Here is a 12,391-nt window from a genome sequence, read left to right as displayed (position 1 = left end):
CCGACATAGCAATCAAGGCAGATATCCGCATTTAATTTAAGAGATCTTAATTACCGTATTAAACGAAGAATCAGATCTTTTAGATTTCAAAGATTTTCTTTAAATCCATTGAATTCTGGAATTCAACCAAGATAACGTCTAAAGTTAAGACGCACCTTATTTTCTAATTTCCACCATAACTACGTCAAAAGTTGAATCTATATCTCAATCTGTTGTGATAGCTTCATTCGTACTCTTAATCTAATCAAATCGTTTTATCTATATTAGTCAATAATGATAAAACTCAATTTATCAACTCATAGTTGTCATGAAAACATTTTTATTATTAGTCATGACCACCTCACTCAAATTTCAGGACGAAATTTCTTTAACGGGTAGGTACTGTGATGACCCGGGAATTTTCGACTAAATTTAAACTTCAATCTTTATATGATTTCGACATGATAAACAAAGTCTGTAATGTTAAGTCACAAATATTTTGAACTGTTTCATATATTCGTTTGGCTTTCGACCATTTCCGACGATTCACGAACAACTATTTGTAAATAGATAACATATATATTTAAATAGGTATAGGTATTTATAATTTGAAATATAATTTAGAATATTATGATTATTAGGATGTATATCGTAATAAATAAAATAAAATGCGATTAATGGAAACTATAGATTATAATAATATATATAGAATTATATATATAAATATTACTTGTAAATATATAATATTATATTTAGTTGTTTAAAAGAATATAATCTATATATTTATTTACTTAGACTTGTTAATTAAGATTTGATATATATATATATATATATATATATATATATATATATATATATATATATATATATATATATATATATATATATATATATATATATATATTGAAAATGAATGATTTCAAGCTTAAATAGTAAACGTCAGTCAAACTCGGTTGGCATTTCGCTAGTGTTCATATAGTTCTATTACGTGTTTAAGAAGATTGAAAATAAAAATTGAACTGTAAATTAATTACGAAGATTTTAGATTTGTTAAAAGTATTTTTACCTTTTTAAATTTAAATATTAGTACTCCATACATATAAATCGGAACAGAAAATAAATAATTTTTGAATCTTTTTGATCAGGTTTCAGACAGGTAATGACTGAAATAAATAAATTGACTTAATTTTAAAATATGAGATTTTTCTAAATTAATTTATTTCTAAATTAATTTATCCGTAACTGTTTAGCAATGGACACACCCCATGAAAACTGTCGGTAGCATACCAACAAATAATCTTCACGAGTTTGCAATTGGGTTACTGTTTTCACTTTAATCATGCACCAGGTTATTATTTGTATTAATTAATCTTAATATCAATACTATATTTGTGTAAGTTATATTTATGCAATCAGAGATATGAGATAGCATATATATACATACTATCCATACAATAGTGTATCATTAACCACTTCAATCTATCCTTCAGTTTCTAGCTTTATGATCGAGTAACCACCATCATTGTTATCTTTCTATTACGTTATCCTGTTTCTCTTCATGTTATCGATTCAAGCAACCGGAAATAAACCAACCATCACCACCATCGGCTTTAAGCCGATTATCATCAACAACCATCATAATTGCCATTAACCACCATGAATGTCATCACCTTAAACCCATACACAACACCACCATGTACAACCCATTGCCACCATCACAATCGTCACTTTCATCTATAACCACCACATCACCTCTCTCGTCTACCTCTCTCTCTCATCCTCTCTCTCTCTTCTAATTACCACCATGAAACCCATCACCATCAATATGAACCCCATGTCACTCGTGAACCTGCAACTAGTAGTATACAATCGGTTATTAGCTGCTGCATTTATTCTTTCTGTTTCAGCCTTCACGAACCACTATATAATACTCGCTGCTGCTATTTTTTTTATTTATGTTTCTGTTTACATCCGAATCCAACCACACAATAAACCCACTTCAAATCCAAATATTTTCTTTTATGTTATGACTTCACTATACGGCCATACTTATTTATGTATCATCCACCTGCTCTCTTCGATCTACTTCTAGTTTCTCTTACAGAAAAGATGCGTGATGAAAATAGTGGCGATAGAATAAGTTATGGTAACGTTGGATAAAGAATGATGATGAGATGTTGTTATGAAGATGATACATGATGAAAACAATGAAGATGCGAGTACACGATGATGAATATGATTTGACGATAATGAAGAACTCGAATTGTAACCTGCTCTTTTTGTTTTATCTAATTCCGGATCTAGATTGGACCAAGAACGTACGATCCAGTTCTGATGGGTTTGATTTAATTGTTTTGGGCTGAATTCCTTTTTCTAATGGGGCTATTCGCTATTGGGCCGTAACATTTACTTGTGGACTTTCAATTTAGGATAAGTTATGAAGTTACGGGGTATATAGATTTAAGCTGTGGGATTAATATAGAAATACAAGGGTAGCAAACTGGTTGGGCGTGATTTAGTTTAAGTGTGAGGTCTTGAGTTCGAGCCTTGCCTGAGGCAGTTTTTTAGGGAAAAAGCTTTAAAGGTAATCCTCCATTATTATTATTATTATTATTATTATTATTATTATTATTATTATTATTATTATTATTATTATTATTATTAGTTTTACTATTATTATTATTATCATTAGTATTAAATTGATTAATAAAATTATTATTATTTTTATTACTAACATTAGAAAATGATGATTAGTATAATGAGAATTATTATTATTGTTATCACTAAGTATTAACATTAAGTATTATTAGCTTTATTATTATTATCATAATGCAATTTATTAGATTTATCATTAAAATTAATATAATTATCATATTCTTAATTATAGGTATCATTATTATTAAAATTTATTACTTTCATTTTTTTGTTATTAGTATTATTATTATTAATAAAGTTATTATTATTATTATTATTATTATTATTATTATTATTATTATTATTATTATTATTATTATTATTATTATTATTATTATTAACAAATCATTATTTTTCTAAACTATTATTTTAACAAATAAATATTTTGTATATAAAATATACTTATTACGTATACTATAATTGTATTAAAATTTCACATGACTATATATATCAAACTTACTAATATTATTTATATCAACACTTACAAATAACAAACTATCGATTTTTAATGTAACATTAAATAAGTATGTATATAAATATGGATATACTAACTACATAAATATTAACCATTTTGAATATATATACGCAAATTAAATATATAATATATAAATTAAGAGTTAATAAATAAATTTGTTCGATTACGATTATGTCTTTTAATAAATATACAAATGATATAGGTTCGTGAATCCGAGGCCAACCTTGCATCGTTTAATTGTTCATTGTCGTTATATGTATTTTTACTACAAAATACATTAGGTGAATTTCATTATCCCCTTTTTAAATGCTTTTGCAATATATATTTTTGGGACTGAGAATGCATGCGCTGTTTTTATAACTGTTTTACGAAATAGACACAAGTAATCGAAACTACAATGTATGGTTGAATGATCGAATCGAATATGCCCCTACATAGTCTGGTAATCTAAGAATTAGGGAACAGACACCCTAATTGACGCGAATCCTAAAGATAGATCTATCGGGCCCAACAAGCCCCATCCAAAGTACCGGATGCTTTAGTACTTCAAAATTTATATCATGTTCGATGGAGGATCCCGGAATGATGGGGATATTCTTATATACATTTTGTGAATGTCGGTTACCAGGTGTTCAATCCATATGAATTATTTTTGTCTCTATGCATGGGATGTTTATTTATAAGAAATGAAAATCTTGTGGTCTATTAAAATGATGGAAATGATTATTTATGTTAAACTAATGAACTCACCAACCTTTTGGTTGACACTTGAAAGCATGTTTATTCTCAGGTACGAAAGAAATCTTCCGCTGTGTATTTGCTCACCTTAGAGATATTACTTGGAGTTATTCATGACATATTTCAAAAGACGTTGCATTCAAGTCGTCGAGTTCATCAAGATTATTATTAAGTCAATTATAGTTAGATACATTATGAAATGGTATGCCTGCCGTCAACTTTCGATATAATGAAAGTTTGTCTTTTCAAAAACGAATGCAATGTTTGTAAAATGTATCATATAGAGGTCAAGTACCTCACGATGTAATCAACTGTTGTGAATCGTTTATAATCGATATGGACTTTGTTCGGATGGATTAGGACGGGTCCTTTCACATCATAGGTTGAATAATTGTGTGGCCTTGACCTGTTCTTGTTGCCTTCATTAATGCATCCATTGTTTGATTTGTAGCAGCCATCTCTTCTTCTTCTTTAATAACTGGCTCTATGATTGGTTGAATAACTGGTTCAAAGTTAGAATCCAATGAAAGTGATTCTAAACCCTCAGCGAGAGACTCTACTTCTTGAGCTCTTAAGCGTTCGTGAAATTCCCTTTCGGGTTCAGGATATGAAGGAGTTAAATCAGTGTTGGAAGAACGTAAGTTCATGCATTAATTTCTATTATGCAATCACAACACCAAAAGCTTTTCTAAGAATTGAATTCCTTCAAAAGGATCGAATAACATAAAAACAATGATAAAAACCTTTAAACAAACAGATTTTCCTTCTGATTTTGCTCACGTTTCGAATAGCCAAAAGATGCAGCAGAGGGGCAGGATTCGTTTGGTCCTAATATAATTGGGTAATGTTTGGCTCCAATAACCCAGTCCACGTACAAATCCAACTACTACTACGAATCAGAAAAATTATCTATTTATTTAACTGCCAACTCCCCGGCAGCGGCGCCAAAAAGGTGATGTGCTGAATCGTAACCTTTATTTTGAACGGAGTTGAGTTGTTTTGTTACACGAATTGATTTATTGTATATATGGTGTTTTAATGAATTCGGGTTGATTTTACACATATATAGGCAACTAGTCCTATATGCGTAGTTTAGTTTTATAGGTAAATCCGATTCGTTCCATAGGGAGATGGAGTGTTTAATGGTTTTTTAATAGTCTTTGAAGTTAAACTAATTTAAAGGGGGTTTTAGATTAGGAATTATATAATATAACAATAATGAAAAATAACTTAATTAAACTAACTTACTTGATAAATAAAATTACAAGATTACAGGATTTATAATCATTAAATTAAAAGTGAACTAAATGAAATTATACTATTTATGATAAAACAATTGTATTACTGAATGGTAATAAGTAAAACAATAACTTGTAATAAAACTAAATGATTAGGAATTTGTTTTAACCAATAAAATAAAATACAAATTATTTAAATTAACTAAATAATAAATTTTAATTAAATTAAAGATGAATTAAAGAGAATTATAATAATTATACTAACTATAAATTAAATACTTAAAAGTAATAATAAAAGATTTAATTAAAACTTAGATTTTAAAAAAAATTCGTAACAGTACTGTTATTATACGTACGCGTTTCGCGTATATGTATACATGTTCGTGTGGAAGTATACACGATCCGCGTATGTTTTATTCGATGTGACAAAACAGTGAGTGTTTAAACTGAAGGAGATTAATTTATAATTTTAATTTTTCTGAATAATAATACGTAAAGATAATAATAATAATTTGTAATATATAAATGGGAGTGTTTACTTAAATGTTTCATCTCTAGATCCATGGATTGTTTTGAATTTAAGCCCTATTAAAATGTTTTAGTATACAACTTTATATTTTCTTTCGGATATATAAAGTTTCAACTAACTAAATTAAATCTAATTTTCATTTGATCTTATTTAGATAGTTTACTATTCCCCAAGTATTTAAATTGAGACCTAACCTAGTTTTGACTTTCGCCAAAACCTAAATCGTAACGGTTTCCCCTTTTACAATTTCACGATTATATAACTAATGATATTACCCAAACCACCAAATCTTATTTCTAAATTAGTGTTAATAATTTATCCATAAGTTCGTCTAAACCACTTTTAATGTTAATGCTTAATTTATATAAATAAAAATAACCTTCGCTATTTGTATCTAATAAATTAAGTGACAAGGATTAAATATCTAATTACATAATAATGGTTCTTTTAACTAGGCTCAATGTTAAAAATACTTAAGTTATATTTTAATATTTACAAATGATAAAAATCCATTTCACTAAGGCTCTACATCTAAGCAAACACTATGGAAACTCAGCTACTCATTACACTAGGGTAAACATAAATATATAAATATGTAAACATAATAATAATAATGATAATGATAAAAATTGATAACAATAATTTTAATAGAATATACTTACGAAATTCTTCACTTTCATTAACTTCAAATGGTAGAAAATTACAATAATAACACCCTTGTACTCGAACAATAATACCCTTAAACACGAACAATACACCCTTAATATTGAAACTATCTTAAATCTTGAAACTTGAAAATAATATGAACTGAGATAAAATTAAATGATTCAGAGTACTAGAAATAAACAAAGACACTAGTAATATAATTTTGATATCTCTATGCTCTCTCTCCTTCTCTCTGTGTGTATGCATCTGATAATAGTACTCGTATTTAAATTATATCACTTGAAGTAGTAGGTAGACTTGATCTAATTTCTGCTGTAAAGACTGAAAAAGAAATAGTATTAAACATAAAAAGCCACTGTCCCATCATGTAAAAGTCGAATCTGAATCTTGGTAATAAAATAACGCGTTCCGCGTAGATCTGAAGTTTACACCTTTCGTGTGATATCCTACGCGATCCGCGTAGGTGTAATTTTGCAGTTTTTTGTCTTTTGTTCTCGGTTGATCATTTGTTGATGTATATTGACTTGGAACTTTCATTTAAACTCTTTTTCTTCGATCATCTTGAACTTGCATATTTTTCGTCTTTTATTCTTGATTTCGGATAAACTTTTTCTCGATATATAATTGGTTTAATTCGTCGTTTATCGTCTTTTCTTTCAACTTTAACATGTGTATTACTTTCATCACTTTTCTCTTAAAATGTGAATCTAGTGTCCTTGTAAACGATAAAAGAATATGAAATATAAATGATATTGCGTCAAAATATATGTATGTTTATAGCAATATCAAAATACCCCATACTTGAACGTTGCTTGTCCTCAAGCAATAACAGTTTTTAATAATAATCGAAATGTTTGTAATAAAACATTCCACATGAATCACATTTTTTTTCACACACACACCACACAAATTGAAAACACACGCTTTATGAAACACATTGGAAACACTACATAATATTTATTGGATCACATGCACACTACACGAAATGAAATTCTGACAACAGAAACAAAGTTGAAACTCGTGATTAAGGTTTAAAAATTTGGATCTTTAGGGAAAATTGGACCTTGTGAAAACGTTTTATGAATTTTTTTTTTTTTAAATGTCATGCTAGTTTTTACACTAGACACGTTTTCCGTTTTTAACCTCAAATTCCGGTTGAGGGTAACTGAAAACCGAAGTCTCAGTCGGCGATTAGCAAGCTATCCGCCCCCATGATTAAAGTATCATGGAACTTGAAACCGAATGTCCTAAAAATGGTTTTACACAATATAGTTCATAAAATAGCATAAGTTTTAGAAGAAACTTATATCATGTCCAAATATCATCGGTGAACCATGAGTTTGCACACCTCAATTTGTTATGGCATATGTATGTTGACCGCGGTCAAACATAGATGCGGTTGATCTTTACGGAGATCATCCATCTGGGAATTAGATTCATTAGTCTTAAAAGCTAATTTGCAATGTGCCCCCCATTGTACGAGACATATCCATCTCATGGTTAGGATTAGTCTGACCACCAAAAACCCTATTTGATGCTGAGGTGAGGTGGATTTCCAGCCGATTATAGGGATGACTTTTCAAGATTTTTCATTAACCTACAGCTGTTCTGGACTACATCTTCTAACATAAGTTAGCAAGTGTGTCATTTTGGAAGACTTTACTTCCTTAAAGGATGGACTTGATTCATCCTTTATTACTCGCAACAATGGGATATTCAGGTTTATACATTCCAAAGCAATAATATCTGAAATAAACTTCATAGAAACATGTGATAAATGGTTCTAAACATATGAGTTTATAAATTCTGTTATACTTGGTTTTCTTTTATAGGTTTTAATCAAATAAACTTATGTATTTTTAATGTATGGAGACAATAATTTCGGTTTTTGACACCTAATCTTTAATTGCTCATAATTACCTTAAAAATTGACTAGATATATTTGTTTAAAAATTCTCAAAAATTTTCGTAAAAACCACCAAGTTATAAGTTCTCGAGAATTTATATATTCCCACCCCACACTTAAGATTATGTAATGCCCTCATTACATAAAATCAGATTAAATGTATAAATTTGAGAGGACAAAAAGTGTAAAGTATTTAGAACTTCCTTTGTTAAGCAATTGGACATTATAAAATGCTTATCGTATGAATATATCCAATCTCTTTATCACAATATAAATGTATTGTTTCGTTATGTCGAATGTATCATCATCATAAGTACCTGTCAACAAACATGTTAATCATACAAAAGATGGGGTTGTACTTTAGTAGTACAAAAATTTTACCCCACACTTAAAATTTTTGTATATATATAAAAAAAAAAAGTAAAAGTAAATACTTAACACACACCATAAAAATTTTTTTTTTTTCAACTTTATAAGTAATCAAATTTTTAAAATATCTTTTATAAATTTATATTTGTTGTTTCGGAAATTCGGTTGTTATACCCAGTCTTTATCCGTTTATAAATTTTTAAATTCAATTTATAAAATTTAATGCTTTAAAAGTTAATGTTTTAATATTTTCGAAAATAACTTAGAAATAAAACAAAACACTCTATTTTTTTTAAATAAAATTAAAAGAAAAAAATTTAAAACAAGTACATGAAAAATAATAATTATATGAACTTAAAATACACTATATATATATATATATATATATATATATATATATATATATATATATATATATACATATATATATACACACTTTTAAACCAACTAATTTTAAAACTTAAAACTTTGTTTCCTATCAACTAGGTAGAGATAATCTCGGTTGTTACACCTATCATTACCCACGACAAAGTTTACAAGTTATATATTTTTACGGTTATTGATAAAAAAGTATATTTTTAGTAGAAATAATTTTTCTTTTGTTTTTGTGGTTTACTATTTAAAAGATATCTTATGAATCCAACAAGAAATTTCGTGCAATTTGAAGAATGACAATTCAGTTGTTACACTTAACATTATCGTCTTCAATAAAAACATGTTGAACTCAAGGTTTATCAATTTTAAATGGTAGACCTTTTTAATAAAGACAAACAACAAGCAGATACAAACTAAAACACACCAAAATACAAACACACAAAAATGCACGAACATACAATTGGCGAGAAAAAGATTTAGAGGGTGAAACCGCGTTGACTCGCCTTATAGTAGAGTCGTACCATTTCGCCTCCATGGCTTCGTAGGTGTACCCTCGTTGGTTTAAGAGGTTTTCCTCTGAACATTTAAAAGACACTAGTAATATAATTTTGATATCTCTCTGCTCTCTCTCCTTCTCTCTGTGTGTATGCATCTGATAATAGTACTCGTATTTAAATTATATCACTTGAAGTAGTAGGTGGACTTGATCTACTTTCTGCTGTAAAAACTGAAAAAGAAATAGTATTAAACATAAAAAGCCACCGTCCCATCATGTAAAAGTTGAATATGAATCTTGGCAATAAAATTACGCGTTTCGCGTAGATCTACGCATTCCACTTAGATTTGAAGTTTACACCTTTCGTGTGATATCCTACGCGATCCGCGTAGGTGTAATTTTGCAGTTTTTCGTCTTTTGTTCTCGGTTGATCGTTTGTTGACGTATATTGACTTGGAACTTTCATTTAAACTCTTTTTCTTCAATCATCTTGAACTTGCATATTTTTCGTCTTTTATTCTTGATTTCGGATAAACGTTTTCTCGATATATAATTGGTTTAATTCGTCGTTTATCGTCTTTTCTTTCAACTTTAACATGTGTATTACTTTCGTCGCTTTTCTCTTAAAATGTGAATCTAATGTCCTTGTAAACGATAAAGAATATGAAATATAAATGATATTGCGTCGAAATATATGTATGTTTATAGCAATATCAGTTGTACTTAAATTCACACGTGTACCTAGATTTTGTTGAAGACTATTCCAGAAATTCGACACAAATCTAGAATCCCTGTCTGAAACAATCGATAACGGCACACCATGTCGACTAACTATCTCTTTCACATACACATCGGCTAACTCACTTAACGAGGCTGTCTCACGAGTAGCAAGAAAATGAGCACTTTTAGTTAGACGATCCACTATTACCCAAATCATATCATGTCTTTTCTTAGTTCGAGGTAATTTTGTCACAAAATCCATCATTATATGTTCCCACTTCCACTCTGGAATCTGTAACTGACGTAACGAACCATAAGGTTTCTGATGTTCTGCCTTCACTTGAGCATAAATATGACACTTTTCAACATATCGAGCGATATCTGTTTTCATTGTCGGCCACTAATACACTATTTTCAAATCATGATACATCTTATTACTACCAGGATGTACTGTTAATCTGGATTTGTGAGCTTCTGTCATGATTAAATCTCTCAAATCTCCAAGCTTAGGCACCCAAACACGATTTTTAAGGTCTTTAGTCCACGTGAGTCATCAATTTAGTCCACTTTTCGTTTGATAATTTGTTCAGATTTAATATGTTCGTCCTCCAAAGCACAGGCCTGAACGGTTCTTAAGCTGTTAATCAAATCTGAAGTTATATTCAAACGAAGGAATTTCACATTTTCACTTGACCTTTTACGACTTAACGCGTCTGCAACCACATTTGCCTTACCAGGATGGTATTTAATTTCACAATCATAATCTTTGATCAACTCTTGCCACCATCTCTGACGCATATTCAATTCTTTCTGTGAGAAGATATACTGCAAACTCTTGTAATCTGTACAAATAAAACAATGGGTTCCATACAAATAGTGTCTCCACAGTTTCAAAGCAAACACTACTGCAGCCATTTCAAGATCATGCACTGGATAATTCTTCTCATGAACTTTCAAATGTCGCGAGGCGTAGGCGATTACTTTATCTCTTTGCATTAATACACAACCCAACCCAGCATATGACGCATCACAGTATACCACGAAGTCATCTGAACCTTCTGGTAAAGCTAACACTGGTGCCTGACACAGTAGCTATTTCAAAATTTGAAAAGCCTTTTCCTGTTCATCAGTCCATCGAAAGGCTACATCTTTACGAGTCAACTTAGTCAACGGACCTGCTATTTTATAAAAATCTTTGATAAACCTGCGATAATAACCAGCCAATCCCAGAAAACTCTTAATCTCAGTTGGAGTCTTCGGAGAATTCCAGTTCATTACCGCTTCTATCTTTATCGGATCAACCTTTATACCTTCAGCACAAATCACATGACCCAAAAACTGCACTTCACGTAACCAAAATTCACATTTTGAAAATTTTGCAAATAGTTGCTCACGTTTCAACAAGTTCAAAACCTGTCTGAGATGTTCAGCATGTTCACTCTCTGTCTTTGAATATACTAGTATATCGTCTATGAACACAATCACAAACTTATCTAAGAATGGACGACACACTCTATTCATTAGATCCATGAAGACTGCTGGCGCATTCGTCAACCCAAACGGCATGACAAGAAATTCATAATGACCATACCTTGTTCTGAACGCTGTTTTCAGTATATCTGATTCAGCAACATGAACCTGATGATATCCGGATCGTAAGTCTATCTTAGAAAAGAATGAAGCACCCTGTAACTGATCGAACAAATCGTCTATTCGAGGTAACGAATACTTATTCTTCACTGTTCTTTTATTCAATTCACGATAATCAATACACATACGCATTGACCCATCTTTCTTTTTAACAAACAATACTGGAGCACCCCACGGTGAAGAACTCGGTCGGATAAACCCACGATCTAATAACTCTTGAATTTGTGACATCATTTCATGGATTTCAGACGGCGCTAATCGGTATGGAGCTTTTGCAACTGGAGTTGTTCCAGGAACCAACTCAATCTTATATTCGACTTCCTTTACCGGCGGCAGACCTGGTAACTCATCTGGAAACACTTCGGGAAATTCTGATACTACCAGAATATCGGCCACTGTTTTCTTTTCTTTCTTTGCATCAATCACATATGCAAGAAATGATTCACAACCCTTTTCCATCGAATTTTTTGCTTTCATCATGGTTATCAACGAAAAATTATACCCGCCCCGCTCCCCTCGAGCCACAACACGGGTTCCGTCGGTCGAACGAAAGGTA

This window comes from Rutidosis leptorrhynchoides, chromosome 3 (genome assembly GCF_046630445.1).
Source record: "Rutidosis leptorrhynchoides isolate AG116_Rl617_1_P2 chromosome 3, CSIRO_AGI_Rlap_v1, whole genome shotgun sequence".
Taxonomy (NCBI): domain Eukaryota; kingdom Viridiplantae; phylum Streptophyta; class Magnoliopsida; order Asterales; family Asteraceae; genus Rutidosis; species Rutidosis leptorrhynchoides.
Note: the sequence above shows the minus strand (reverse complement) of the source record.